General features: G+C 37.3%; 1 protein-coding gene and 1 pseudogene across 8 annotated transcripts in view; one reads left to right on the top strand and one right to left on the bottom strand.

Moving 5' to 3' along the window:
- Nucleotides 1-13,415, bottom strand: part of ARHGEF9 (Cdc42 guanine nucleotide exchange factor 9) — a 205,757-nt gene that overhangs the window by 122,818 nt on the left and 69,524 nt on the right. The gene's annotated exons all lie outside the window — the stretch shown is intronic.
- Nucleotides 6,538-8,095, top strand: LOC132417807 (transmembrane 7 superfamily member 3 pseudogene; annotated as a pseudogene).

Raw genomic sequence — 13,415 nt, 5'->3', positions numbered from 1 at the left:
AAGGGGCAAGGTAAAATCCCACAAGACCAAATAAATAAAGAAGAAACAGGCAATCTACCTGAAAAAGAATTCAGGGTAATGATAGGAAAGATGATCCAAGATCTCAGAAATAGAATGGAGGTTCGGGTTGAGAAGATACAAGAAATGTTTAACAAGTGCCTAGAAGAACTAAAGGACAAACAATCAGTGGTGAATAGCACAATAACTGAAATGAAAAATAAAATAGAAGGAATCAATAGCAGAAAAACTGAGGTAGAAGAATGGATAAGTGTGTTAGAAGATAGAATGGTGGAAATCACTCCCACAGAACAAAGAAAAAAGAATGAAAAGAATTGGGGACAGTCTCAGAGACCTCTGGGACAACATTAAATGCACCAACATTCGAATTATCGGGGTCCCAGAAGAAGAAGAGAAAAACAGGATCTGAGAAAATATTTGAATAGATTATAGTTGAAAACTTCCCTAACATGGGAAAGGAAATAATCAAGTCCAGAAAGAACAGAGAGTCCCATACAGGATAAACTTAAGGAGAAACATACCAAGACACATATTGATCAAACTAACAAAAAATTAAATACAAAGAAAAAACATAAAAAGCAGCAAGAGAAAAGCAACAAATGACATACATACAAGGGAATCCCCATAAGGTTATCAGCACATTTTTCAGCAGAACCTTTGTAGGGCAGAAGAAAGTTACATAATATACTTAAACTGATGAAAGGGAAAAACCTACAACCAAGATTAATCTACCCAGCAAGGATTTAATTCAGATTTGACAGAGAAATCACACGATATACAGAAAAGCAAAAGCTAAGAGAATTCAGCACCATCATACCAGCTTTACAACAACTGTTAAAGGAAATTCCTTTAGCTCTCCAAGAGCCAAAGGAACTTCTCCAGGAGGGAAACGCAAAAGAATAAAAAGATCTACAAAAATGAAGCCACAATTAAGAAAATGACAATAGGAACATACAAATCAATAAGTACCATAAATGTAATTGGATTAAATGCTCAAACCAAAAGCTACAGACTGGATGAATGGATACAAAAACAAGACCCATATATATGCTATCTACAAGAAACCCACTTCAGACCTAGGGACACATACAGACTGAGAGTAAGGGGATGGAAAAAGATATTCCATGCAAATGGGAATCAAAAGAAAGTTGGAGGAGCAATACACATATCAGACAAGATAGACTTTAAAATAAAGACTATTAAAAGAGACAAGGAAAGACACTACATAATGATCATGGGATCAAGCCAAGAAGAAGATATAACCATTGTAAATATTTATGCACCCAAACTAGGAGCACCTCTATAAATGAAGCAAATGCTAACACTTATAAAGGGGAAATCAACAGTAACACAATAATAGTGGGGGGCATTAACACCCCACTTACACCGATGGACAGATCGTCAAGACAGAAAATGAATAAGGAAACCCAAGCTTTAAATGACACAAGAGACCAAATAGACGTAATTTATATTTATGGGACATTCAAACCAAAAGTGGCAGAACACACTTTATTCTCAAGTGCTCACAGACCATTCTCCAGGATAGATCACATCCTGGGTCACAAATCAAGCCTCAGTAAATTTAAGAAAATTGAAATTGTATAAATCATCTTTTCCTACCACAATCCTATGAGATTATAAATCAATTACAGGAAAAAAAGAACTGTTAAAAATACAAACATATGGAGGCTAAACAATATGCTATGAAATAACCAAGAGATCACTGATGAAATCAAAGAGGAAATGAAAACATACATAGAGACAAATGACAATGAATACATGATGACCTAAAATGTACAGGATGCAGCAAAAGCAGTTCTAATAGGGAAGTTTACAGCAACACAATCCTACCTCAAGAAACAAGAAAAATCTCAAATAAACAACCTAACCTTACACCTAAAGCAATGAGAGAAAGAAGAACAAACAAAACCCAAAGTTAGTAGAAGGAAAGAAATCATTAATATTAGAGCAGAAACAAATGAAATAGAAATGAAGAAAACAATAGCAAAGATCAATGAAACTAAAAGCTGGTTTTTTGAGATGATAAATGAAACTGATAAACATTTAGCCAGACAGACTCATCAGGAAAAAAAAATGGAGAGGACTCAAATCAATAAAATTAGAAATGCAAAAGGAGAAGCTACAATTGACACCACAGAAATGCAAAGGATCATAAGAGACTACTACAAGAAATTATATGGCAGTAAAATGGAAAACCTGGAAGAAATGGACAGTCTTAGAAAAGTACAACCTTCCAAGGCTGAGCCAGGAAGAAATAGAATATATGAAGAGACCAATCACAAATAATGAAATTGAAACTGTGATTAAAAATCTTCAAACAAACAAAAGTCCAGGCCCAGATGGCTTCACAGGAGAATTCTATCAAACATTTAGATAAGAGCTAACACAGAGCCTTTTCAAACTATTTCAAAAATCTGCAGTGGACAGAACACCCCCAATTCATTCTATGAGTCCACCATCACCCTGATACCAAAACCAGACAAGGATATAACAAAAAGAGAAAATTACAGGCCAATATCACTGATGAACATAGATGGAAAAATCCTTAACAAAACACTACCAAACCAAATCCAACAACATATTATAAGGGTCATACACCATGACCAAGTGGGATTTATCCCAGGAATGCAAGAATTCTTCAATATATGCAAATCAATCAATGTGATACACCATATTAACAAATTGACAAATAAAAACCATATGATCACCTCAATAGATGGAGAGAAAGATTTTGATAAAATTCAATACACATTTATGATAAAAACTCTCCAGAAAGTGAGTCCAGAGGACATATCATTCCTATAGGTGAAAAACTGAAAGCACTTCCTCTAAGATCAGGAAAAAGACAAGGGTGTCCATTCTCACCACTATTATTCAACATAGTTTTGGAAGTTCTATCCATGGCAATCAGAAAAGGAAAAGAAATAAAAGGAATCCAAATTGGAAAAAAACGAAGTAAAACTGTCACTGTTTGCAGATGACATGATACTATACATAGAGAATCCTAAAGATGCCACCAGAAAACTACTAGAGTTAATCAATGAATTTGGTAAAGTAGCAGGATACAAAATTAATGCACAGAAATATGTGACATTCCTATATACTAATGATGAAAAATCTGAAAGTGAAATCAAGAAAACACTCCCATTTACCATTGCAACAAAAATTGTAAAATATCAAGGAATAAACCCACGTAAGGAGGCAAAAGACCTGTATGCAGAAAACTATAAGATACTGATGAAAGAAATGAAAGACAGTACAAACAGATGGAGAGATATACCATGTTCTTGAACTGGAAGAATCGATACTGTGAAAATGACTATACTACCCAAAGCAGTCTACAGATTCAATGCAAACCCTATAAAATTACCAATGGAATTTTTCACAGAACTAGAGCAAAGAAAAATTACATTTTGTATGGTAACACACAACAACCCGAATAGACAAAGGATTCTTGAGAAAAGTGGAGCTGGAGGAACTAGGCTATGTGCCTTCAGACTATATTACAAAGCCAAAGTAATCAAGACAGTATGGTGCTAGCACAAAAACAGAAATATAGATCAATGGAACAGGATAGAAAGCCCCCAGATAAATATACACACCTACTAATCTTTGACAAAGGAGTCAAGAATATACAATGGAGAACAGACAGTCTCTTTAATAAGTGGTGCTGGGAACTCTGGACAGTTACATGTAAAAGAATGAAATTAGAACACTCCATAACGTGATACAAAAAAATGAAAAAAAATGGGTTAAAGACCTATATGTAACACCTGACAGTATTAAACTCTTAGAGGAAAACATTGGCAGAACACTTTATGACATAAATTGCAGCAAGATCTTTTTGACCTACTTCCTAGAGTAATGAAAATAAAAATAATAAATAAACAAATGCAACCGAATTCAACTTAAAAGCTTTTGCACAGCAAAGAAAACCATAAACAAGATGAAAAGACAAGCCTCAGAATGGGAGAAAACAGTTGCAAATGAAGCAACTAACAAAGGATTAAGCTCCAAAATATACCAGTGGCTCATGCAGTTCAATATCAAAAAAACAAATACAACCCTATCAAAAAATGGTCAGGGGCTTCCCTGGTGACACAGTGGTTGACAGTCTGCCTGCCGATGGAGGGGACACGGGTTTGTGCCCCAGTCAGGGAAGATCCCACATGCCACAGAGTGGCTGGGCCTGTGAGCCATGGCCACTGAGCCTGCACGTCCAGAGCCTGTGCTCCGCAATGGGAGAGGCCACAACAGTGAGATGCCCGTGTACGGCAAAAAAAAAAGAAAAAAGAAAAAAAACACAACATGCAGATGGCCATAAAACACATGAAAATATGCTCAACATCACTCATTATTATAGAAATGCAAATCAAAACTACAATGAGGTGCCACCTCCCACTGGTCAGAACAGCCATTACCAAAAAATCTACAAACAATAAATGTTGGAGAGGGTATGGAGAAATGGGAACACTCATGCACTATTGATGGGAATGTAGACTGAGAGAGCCACAGTGGAAAAGAGTATGGAGGTTCCAAAAAAAAACTAAAAATAGAACTACCATATGACCCAGCAATCCCACTACTGGGAATACACACTGCGAAAACCACAATTCAAAAAGACACATGCATGCCAAAGTTCACTGCAACTCTATTTACAATAACCAGGACATGGAAGCAACCTAAATGTCCATCAACAGAGGAATCAATAAAGAAGATGTGGTACATCTATACAATGGAATATTACTCAGCCATAAAAAGGAACAAAATTTGGTCATTTGTAGAGACATGGATGGACGTAGAGAGGGTCATACAGAGTGAAGTAATTCAGAAAGAGAAAAACAAGTATTGTATATTAATGCATATATGTGGAATCTAGAAAAATGGCATAGATGACCCTCTTTGCAAAGTAGAAACAGAGACACAGAGGTAGAGAGCAAATGTATGGACACCGAGGTGGAAAGGGGGATGGGAGGAATTGAGAAATTGAGATTGACACATATACACTATTGATATTATGTATAGAATTGATAATTACAGCCAATATCGTCCTCAATGGTGAAAAACTGAAAGCATTTCCACTAAGATCAGGAACAAGACAAGGTTGCCCACTCTCACCACTCTTATTCAACATAGTTTTGGAAGTTTCAGCCACAGCAATCAGAAAAGAAAAGGAAATAAAAGGAATTCAAATCAGAAAAGAAGTAAAGCTGTCACTGTTTGCAGATGACATGATACTATACATAGAGAATCCTAAAGATGCTACCAGAAAACTACTAGAGCTAATCAATGAATTTGGTAAAGTAGCAGGATACAAAATTAATGCACAGAAATCTCTGGCATTCCTATACACTAATGATGAAAAATCTGAAAGTGAAATCAAGAAAACACTCCCATTTACCACTGCAACAAAAAGAATAAAATATCTAGGAATAAACCAACCTAAGGAGACAAAAGACCTGCATGCAGAAAATTATAAGACATGGATGAAAGAAATTAAAGATGATACAAATAGATGGAGAGATATACCAGGTTCCTGGATTGGAAGAATCAACATTGTGAAAGTGACTATACTACCCAAAGCAGTCTACAGATTCAATGCAATCCCTATCAAACTACCACTGGCATTTTTCACAGAACTAGAACAAAAAATTTCACAATTTGTATGGAAACACAAAAGACCCCGAATAGCCAAAGCAATCTTGAGAACGAAAAGTGGAGCTGGAGGAATCAGGCTCCCTGACTTCAGACTATACTACAAAGCTACAGTAATCAAGACAGTATGGTAGTGGCACAAAAACAGAAAGATAGATCAATGGAACAGGATAGAAAGCCCAGAGATAAACCCATGTCCATATGGTCACCTTATCTTTGATAAAGGAAGCAGCAATGTACAGTGGAGAAAGGACAGCCTCTTAAATAAGTGGTGCTGGGAAAACTGGACAGGTACAAGTAAAAGTATGAGATTAGATCACTCCATAACACCATACACAAAAATAAGCTCAAAATGGATTAAAGACCTAAATGTAAGGCCAGAAACTATCAAACTCTTAGAGGAAAACATAGGCAGAACACTCTATGACATAAATCACAGCAAGATCCTTTTTGACTCACTTCCTAGAGAAATGGAAATAAAAACAAAAATAAACAAATGGGACCTAATGAAACTTCAAAGCTTTTGCACAGCAAAGGAAACCATAAACAAGACCAAAAGACAACCCTCAGAATGGGAGAAAATATTTGCAAATGAAGCAACTGACAAAGGGTTAACCTCCAAAATTTATAAGCAGCTCATGCAGCTCAATAACAATAAAACAAACAATCCAATCCAAAAATGGGCAAAAGACTTAAATAGACATTTCTCCAAAGAAGATATACAGACTGCCAACAAACACATGAAAGAATGCTCAACATGGCGTGCACCTGGCGAGCGATGGCGCCGGACGCGGGCGCCCCGGGATAGCGCGGGCTAGGTGGTGGCGCCCGGCTGGGGCAGCAATGGAGCTCCTTCGTCTGCTGCTCCTGGCTGTGTTGGCGTCGGAACCGGCGGCGGCCGCCGGAGCCGAGACCGTTGGGAACTCCAGCGAGGACTCTCCTTCCCAATGCCTCGGGAACAGGCACTGACAAAGGACTGGTTTTCATTCTTAAACCAGAGCAGAGTATATGCACTTGGCACTTGGAGACTTCAGACCCTGAGCCTGTCCAAAATGTGGCCATTCCACTCTCCTACTCGGAAAGCGATCCTATCCCTGGTGGTTGTAATTTGGAGTTTGATTTAGATATCGATTCCAACATTTACCTGGAGTATAATTTCTTTGAAACAACTATCAAATTTGCTCCAGCAAACCTAGGTCATGCGAGAGGCGCAGATGCTCCGCCGTGTGACGTCAAGACGGGCCAGGACTCCAGGTGGAGGTTACAGTATGACGTCTATCAGTATTTTTTGCCGGAGAACGACCTCACTGAAGAGGCATTGCTAAGGCACCTGCAGAGGATGGCCGAGGTGCCTCAGGTGCAGGCCAATGCTCTCAAGGTGGTTACCCTAACAGCTGATCATAAGACAAGTGTTTCTTTCTCCTCCCTCCGTGGACAAGGTGTCATTTACAACGTCATCGTTAGGGATCCATTTCTAAATACGTCTGCAGCTTACGTCCCTGCTCACACGTACGCTTGCAGCTTTGAGGCAGGGGAGGATAATTGTTCTTCCCTTGGAAGAGTATCTACCAAAGTGTTCTTCACTCTTTTTGCCCTGCTTGGTCTCTTCATCTGTTTCTTTGGACACAGATTCTGGAAAACAGAACTATTCTTTATAGGCTTTATCTTCATGGGATTCTTCTTTTATATACTGATTACAAGACTGACACCTATTAAGTATGATGTCCGCCTGGTTCTGACAGCCGTTGCCAGAAGTGTCGGTGGGATTTTCTTGGTCGCTGCTTGGTGGCGATTTGGAATCCTCGTGCTCTGCATGCTGTGTGTTGGACTGGTGCTGGGGTTCCTTGTCTCATCAGTGACTTTCTTCACTCCACTGGGAAACCTAAAGATTTTCCGTGATGACTCAGTGTTCTGGGTGACCTTCTCTTGTATAGCTATTCTCATTCCAGTGGTTTTCATGGGCTGCCTAAGAATACTGAACATACTGAGTTGTGGATTCATTGGCTCCTATTCGGTGGTCTTGGCCGTTGACAGTTACTTGTACACAAGCCTTTCCTACATCACTTTGAACGTACTGAAGAGAGTGCTCCACGTGGATTTCCGCAGAGCTTTCATAAATGTGCCTTTTCAAACGAATGACTTTATTATCCTGGCAGTATGGGGCATGCTGGCTGTAAGTGGAATTACTTTACAGATTTGAAGAGAAAGAGGGCAACCGTTTTTCCCTCCCCACCCATACAAGTTATGGAAGCGAGAGCGTGAGCGCAGAGTGACGAACATCCTGGACCCCAGCTACCACATCCCTCCGCTGAGAGAGAGGCTCTACGGCCGATTAGCCCAGATCAAAGAGCTCTTTCAGAAGGAACAGCCAGCCGGTGAAAGAACGCCCCTGCTTCTGTAGATGCGGAGGGCTTGGTCAGTGCAATCTTGAAGTACAACCCAGGTACCGCCTCAGATTGGGTGTTGCTGCCTTGCTGCTTCAGCAGTCTCTGGGGTAAGTCTGCTAAGAAACCAGCTTCTGTGTCCGTGCTTTGTACAGTATTGTGGTCTCCTTACTGATACAGGGTATACCAGGGAGATGACAGTAATTCTAAGTGAGAGGGAGAAAGATGGCCAAAAAGTTGGTGGTAGGGAGGTTCTTCCTTATTATAAAATACGTAAGGAGTTACCTTTTGGTTTACAAATATATGTCAACTTATTCCATTAAATAGATACACTTAAAAAAAAAAGGAACTTGAAAACAGTGGTTCTCTTGTAAAGCCCTGGTGTTTTTTTGTTTTTTTTAATAACACCTTGAACAATTCTGTCACCTGAGTCTGTCCAAACTCGGGGGCCCGGACATGGTGAGTGGTTTAATTTAAGGGTTGGATTGAACTTTTATTTGTCACTGTGTTTGGAGCTTTGGGAATTTGAAACTGGGCCTTTGAACTTCGGAGTACAAAACAGGGAAAACTAACTTATTTTCTTACTAATAGCAGTCTGATTACTTAGTTGCATCTTTCTTAGTATTATATATTATCAAAAAGTACCCTTCTTTTGTTTATGGTAAAATACATATTTACTGTATCGATCATTTTTTAAGTATATAGTTCAGTAGGTACCCCTCGTCTTTGCCTTTTATTGCTTAAAATGGTATTTTAAATAGCTAAATTATTCCAATTATTTGAAAGTAGCTCCATTTATATAGACAACAGAGCTTTTATATGGATGATTTATTTATATTCCAGATTAAAAAATGGCCTTTTTTTTTTCTTTCAAGACCTTTTAAAATAGTGTTGACAGCTGATCTCTAATTGAAACGGCATTCGATGACGTATGAATTGTTTTATTTTTAGGAGACAGATTGGCTCCTAGCTTCATCCATAATCCCATTAATAGGGAAACCTTTAAAAATTTGCATTTTGTAGTTCTTTCTGCTAAATTAGTTGTTAGAGCATTGGCACAGTTTCAGAAAATCTGTGCATGAAGCCTTTGTTTGTCCTGTCTGTGTTGTAAAGCACTGAGGAGGGCGTCAGAAAGGACTCAGGTGTTTAATAGAGCTGCTTTCAGTGACTTGGACTCTGTAAGGAGAGTCCCTTCAGTTTTGACTTTGTTCCACCACGAGAAAGTGCCCGATGCCCTGGGCTGCATCCCTTCTCCTCACGGCCTTTTAACTGTCAGAGCCTCTGCTGAGGAGGTTCTGCCTTGCATTTAGAGCTGGGGACTCTGACGTGCCTGAGTGGCCTTGAGGTCGGTTGTGGTTGTTGCATTCCCATTTGTAAGTTAACCGCTGTTTAAATGATGCTGCTTTTCAGAGGTTTTCAATGGACAGTAGGTTTCTGAAGTTTCGGGTAACTGGAAAATTTTCAACTTTCGCTCTTAAAAGTGTTCTGGTAAGGTTGAAACAAAATGAAAAAATGTATGCTAATCATTTCTTGCATTGAAAAATTATACACAGGTGTTTGTTTACTATTTATTTTGTAATCTTCACTGTTTATATAACTTCAAAAACACTTAAACTTGAAGAAAGATGTGTTTTCTTAATAATTCGCTGTAGGGATTCTGGATTCTGCTGTATTGTTGTAAATTCTAACAAAGTTATATGGAATATGTGTGAATTTTTTCCTATACCATCAAAATGCACTGACAGTAAAGAGTATAAAGACAAAACACACTTTCTTGGAGGGGGGAGACATATTGTTTAAAATTTTTCATGATAATTTTTTTTTATGAGTAATAAGTCAGTTCGTATAATTTTTTAATAATAAATACCTATTTTGAAAAAAAAAAAAGAATGCTCAACATCATTAGTCATTAGAGAAATGCAACTCAAAACTACAATGAGATATCATCTCACACCAGTCAGAATGGCCATCATCAAAAAATCTAGAAACAATAAATACTGGAAAGGGTGTGGAGAAAAGGGAACACTCTTGCACTACTGGTGGGAAGGTGAATTGGTACAGCCACTATGGAGAACAGTATGGAGTTTCCTTAAAAAACTACAAATAGAACTACCATATGACCCAGCAATCCCACTACTGGGCATATGCCCTGAGAAAACCATAATTCAAAAAGAGTCATGTACCAAAATGTTCATTGCAGCTCTATTTACAATAGCCTGGAGATGGAAACAACCTAAGTGTCCCTCACTGGATGAATGGATAAAGAAGATGGGGCACATATATACAATGGAATATTACTCAGCCATAAAAAGAAATGAAATTGAGCTATTTGTAATGAGGTGCATAGACCTAGAGTCTGTCATTCAGAGTGAAGTAAGTCAGAAAGAGAAAGACAAATTCTGTATGCTAACACATATATATGGAATTTAAGAAAAAAAAAAGGCATGAAGAACCTAGGGGTAAGACAGGAATAATGACACAGACCTACTAGAGAATGGACTTGAGGATATGTGGAGCGGGAAGGGTGAGCTATGACAAAGTGAGAGAGAGGCATGGATATATATACACTACCAAACATAAAGTAGTTAGCTAGTGGGAAGCAGTCACATAGCACAGGGAGATCAGCTCGGTGCTTTGTGACCACCTGGAGGGATAGGGAGGGTGGGAGGGAGGGAGATGCAAGAGGGAAGAGATATGGGAACATATGTATATGTATAACTGATTCACTTTGTTATAAAGCAGAAACTAACACACCATTGTAAAGCAATTATACTCCAATAAAGATGTAAAAAAAATAATTGATAACTAGTGAGAACATACTGTATGGAACAGAGAACTCTATTTTATGTACAGTGGTGACATAAATGGAAAGGGAATCCAAAAAAGAGCAGCTATATGTATATGTATAGCTGATTCATTTTTCTGTACAGTAGAAACTAACTCAACATTTTAAAGCAACCATACTCCAATAAAAATTAATTAAGAAAAAAGAACCAATGGGCCAATGTAAAAATCAAAGATGAAAATTTAAAAATACCTTGAGGGCTTCCCTGGTGGCACAGTGGTTGAGAGTCTGCCTGCCGATGCAGGGGACATGGTTTCGTGCCCGGGTCTGGGACGATCCCACGTGCTGCAGAGCAGCTAGGCCTGTGAGCCATGGCCACTGAGCCTGCGCGTCTGGAGCCTGTGCTCCACAATGGGAGAGGCCACAACAATGAGAGGCCCGTGTACCACAAGAAAAATAATACAATAAGAAAATTATAAAAATACCTTGAAACAAATAAAAATGGAAACACAACTGTACAAAATATATGGGATGAAGCAAAAAAGTGTTCTAAGAGTGAAGTTCATACTGATCCAAGCAATAAATTCTCAAATAAACAACCTAACCTACCAGCTAAAGGAATTAGAAAAATAAGAACAAATCCCAAAGTCAGCAGATGGAAGAAAATAATAAAGATCAAGCAGAAATAAATGAAATAGAGATTTAAAAAATAGAAAACATCAATGGAACTAAAAGCTGTTTTTTTGAAAAAATAAACAAAATAGACAAACCTTTAGCCAGAGTGATCAAGAAAAAAAAAGAAGGCACAAATAAATAAAATCATAAATAAAAGAAGAGAAAATACAACTGACATCACAGAAATGCAAAGAATCATATGAGAATACTATGATCAATTATATACCAACAAATTAGACAACCTAGAAGAAATGGATAAATTTCTAGAAACGTATTACCTTTCAAGACAGAATCATAAAGAAATAGAGAATCTGAATAGACTGATTACTAGTAACAAAATTGATTCAGTAATTTTCAAAACTCCCAAAAAGCAACTCCAAATCCAGATGGCTTCACAGGTGATTTCTACAAAACATTTAAGGAAGAGTTAATCACTATCCTTCTCAAATTATTCCAAAAAATTAAAGAGGAAGGATCACATCCAAACTCATTTTCTGCGGCCAGCTTTACCCTGATAGTAAAACCAGACAAAGATACCACACAGACACACGTGTGCATGTGAGCACCCACATCCACACACAAATTACTTGCCCCAATCCCTGGTGAACGTAGATGTAAAAATCCTCTACAAAATATTACAAACTGAATTCAACTTTACATTAGAAGGATTATACACCATGATTAAGTGGAATTCATTCCAGGGATGCAAAAAGGTTTTGAAATTTGTAAATCAATGTGATACATCATATAAACAAAAAGAAAAAGAAAAATTATATGATCATTTCAGTGGATGCAGAAAATCATTTGGGGTACACCTGAAACTACTACAACATTGTTAATCCACTATACTTCAACATAAAATAAAAATGACAAAAAAATTTGGTTTTGATGTTGACAAAATTCATTATCATTTTAACATAAAAACTCTCAACAATGTGGGTATAGAGGGAACATACCTCAACATAATAAAGGCAATATATGACAAACCTACAGCTCACAAAATATTCAATGGTTAAAAGCTGAAAACTTTCCCTCTAAGATCAGGAACACAACCAAAAAAAGCAACACTTGATGTTTTACTCAACATAGTATTGGAAGTCCTAGCTACAGCAGTTAAGCAAGAGAAAGAAATGAAAAGTATCCAAACTGGAAACAAAGAAGTAAAAATATCATTATTTGCAGATGACATGATACTATATATAGAAAACCCCAAAGACTTCAGTAAAAATCTCTTAGAATTAATAAATGAATTCAGTAAAGTTGCAAGATACAAAATTAACACACAGAAATCTGTTGCATTTCTATAAACTAATAACAAATTTTAAGAAAGTGAAATGAAGGAAACAATCCCATTAACAATTCCATCTAAAAGAATAAAATACCTAGGAATAAATTTATCAAAGGAGATGAAAGACCGCCTGTACTCTAAACACTATAAGCCATTGAGGAAACTGAAGACAACACAAATAACTGGAAATATATACTATGCTCATGCATTGAAAGAATCATTATCATTAAAATGCCATACTATCCTAAGCAATCTACAGATTCAGTGCAATCCTTATCACATACCAATGACATTTTTCACAGAACTAGAACAAATAATCCTAAATATTGTATGTAACCACAAAAGACTCCAAATAGCCAAAGCAATCTTGAGAAAGAAGAACAAAGCTCAATGTGTCAAGCTCCCAGACTTGAAACTATACTACAAAGCTATAGTAAACAAAACACTATGATACAGCATGAAAACAGACACAAAAATCAATAGAACAGAAGTGAGAGTCCAGAAATAAACCCATGCTCATATGGTCCACTAATCTATGACACAAAGTCAAGAATATATAATAAGGAAAAGACAATCTTTTCAATAAATG

Source organism: Delphinus delphis, chromosome X, assembly GCF_949987515.2.
Source record: "Delphinus delphis chromosome X, mDelDel1.2, whole genome shotgun sequence".
Taxonomy (NCBI): Eukaryota; Metazoa; Chordata; class Mammalia; order Artiodactyla; family Delphinidae; genus Delphinus; species Delphinus delphis.
Note: the sequence above shows the minus strand (reverse complement) of the source record. Positions and strands in the feature narration are given on the sequence as shown.